Source organism: Octodon degus, unplaced genomic scaffold (assembly GCF_000260255.1).
Source record: "Octodon degus isolate 3935 unplaced genomic scaffold, OctDeg1.0 scaffold00033, whole genome shotgun sequence".
Lineage (NCBI taxonomy): Eukaryota > Metazoa > Chordata > Mammalia > Rodentia > Octodontidae > Octodon > Octodon degus.
In genome coordinates, this window is record NW_004524609.1 from 4,698,458 (window position 1) to 4,701,025 (window position 2,568).

General features: G+C 39.6%; 1 protein-coding gene across 1 annotated transcript in view; it reads right to left on the minus strand.

The window, feature by feature from the left end:
* Nol11 (nucleolar protein 11) overlaps window positions 1-2,568 on the minus strand; it is a 36,621-nt gene that overhangs the window by 30,636 nt on the left and 3,417 nt on the right. The window lies entirely within an intron of this gene.

A 2,568-nucleotide genomic window follows, 5' to 3' on the forward strand; every position in this document is an offset into this window, starting at 1 on the left:
GTCTAATTTTTTAAAATTCTTGTATGTTCTAGATAGAAGTTTTTTGTCTAAGACACATTTGGCTAAAGGCTTTTCTGATTCTGGATTATCTTTTCACCTGGTTGCTGATTTCTTTTCACATGCAAACACGTTTTCGTAAGATCAGATTCCAGTTGTCCATTCCTTGAAGTAGTTCCCACACAGTGCATGAACTGTCTGCCTACCTCTATGTCTTCAAGATTTCTACCCGTTTTCTCATCTGGTAGATTTAGTGTTTCTGCTTTAATGTTTAGATCTTCAATCAACTTTGACTTTCTTTTTTTGTTGTTGTTGTTGTTTACCTTTGTTCTTAGGGGAGGTTTATTTTTTTGTTTTTGGTGCTGAGGACCAAACCCAGGGCTTTCAGCTTGCTAGGTAAGCATTCTACTGCTGAGCCAAATCCCCAGCCCCTTTACTTTATTCTTATTTTCCCTTCTCTGGCCCTTTTTCTTTCCCACAGGTAACTACTTTTATTTAGTTTGGGTCATTCATTGTGAGTAACGTAATTCAGGGTAGAGCTTGGGGCTCCCAAAACTGGAAGTGAGAAGCAAAAAGAAAGCTGCAAATGCAATTCTGGTGTAAAGGCCAACACCACAGTTATGGACACAACCCACACGTCTATGAGGAAAAGTTAACACATGTGAAGCTAAAACACTCCTCTGAATAAAACCGAGGATCATTTTATTGCAAAGTAAATGACAAGACTAGAGTCAGCCAGCAGTCAGATGTTTCAAGGGTCTAGGCAACACCTGCTTTATAGCTGAATCCTACTGTGGACCATTTCTAAAATGTGCCAATTACATTTAGACATTTAAAACCACAAAAACATTCTGAAGTCAATCATAATTGAAATCTTAGTACCAGAAAAAAGTTAATTAGCACATTTTTGGTTATTAGTTAAAAAATAGTCATAGTTTTTTATCTTTTTAAAAATTTTTTAAACCATACTCTATGATGCTCTGTTCATTCTGATTTTGAGATAAGGCCTTGCTCTATAGCCCAGGCTAGCCTTGAACTCACTATGTAGCCCAGGCTGGCTGAGAACTCACAAGGGTCTTCTTGCCTCAGCTTCCTGAGAGTTGAGTTCACAGATGTGCACCACCACCCCTGGCTTGCTCTATATTGCTCTTAAAAGGCAAAATACATAAGCTTGTAGAGGCCACTGCATTACATGGAAAAGGACAAGTTCACTCGTTCTCATAAAGGATACACACAAAACATCCACACTCATGAAAACACAGTGGTATCTCAGCTTATAAATGTAATTTAAATGGGGCCGGGGAGGGGCTGGAGAGATGGCTCAGTGGTCTAAAGCACCTAGAACAAGCTTAGCAAAGCATCAGGGACCGCGGTTCAATCCCTCAGCACCACATGCCAGCCAGCCCTGCCCCCTGGTGGGCTGAGCTGGCCACACACACACACCACACACTCTCTCTCTCTCTCTCAAATAAATAAAAATAAAAAAAAAAATAAATGGGGCCGGGGAGATGGCTTAGTGAAATAAGCGCTTCCCTGGCAAGCGCAAGGGTCTGAGTTCAATTCCCAGTTCTGCCAAAAATAAAATAAAATAAAATAAAATAAAATAAATATAATTTAGGATTGGGGGAAGATGGCTGCGTTTATGTTTGTGTGGAGAAAAAGGCTGTGGTTGTATCTGTCACGCAAAGCACAGTTTGTGAAAGGAAACAAAATTTTGATCAACATGAAATGTTTGCAAACTGAATCTCTTTGCTAACTTTGCAGACAGAAACATTTGTGAATGAGGTATTACTGTATATGTTATTTATGAGTTACTGAAATCATCAATCTCATGGAATAACAACACATACTTTGTAATCCTTTAGTGCAAGAACTGAGATGCTAGGAATATACACTGTAAGCTGAAGGATTTTTTTTTTTTTTTGGGGCCGGCTTCGAATGCCTTCAGGGCAGGTTTGGCTGGCTTCAGTTGTGGGGATTGAACTATAGCAACCTGAGCCTGACTGCTTTGTTGAAGCAGGCATTTAAATAACTAAGCTAAGGGGCAGGCCCCCCACTGTAAGCCAACTAGAAAGAAAAACTGATTCTAAGCTGAGCATGATGCTGCACACCTAAATTCCTTCATTCTGGGAAACTGAGAGGAAGATCACATTCAAGCTCAATCTCAGGTGACTTTGTGACTAATGAGGCCTTGTATCCAAATAAAAAACTGAAAAAATGTCAGGATGTAGGTTTGTATTTTAAAAAAAAAGGTCTAGGGATATAGCTTAGTGGCACAGCACCTACATGGCAAGGGCAAGGTCTTGAGTTCAATGCCTGGTACAAACAAAAAAGAATAAATAATATGTACTATTTTATGAATGATCCCATTGCACCAATAAGCTAAATAAATATGTTGGAAAATCCAAAGACTTACTGTACCAAAGATGGTATAAGCCATTATATAATCCTAGCACTCAGGAGGCTGGGCCTGGAGGATCGCTATGCGTTTGAGGCCAGAATGGGAGGCATAGTGAGCTCAGGGTCAGTTTGAACTGCATAGTAAGACCTTGTCTCAAAAAAAAAAAAAAA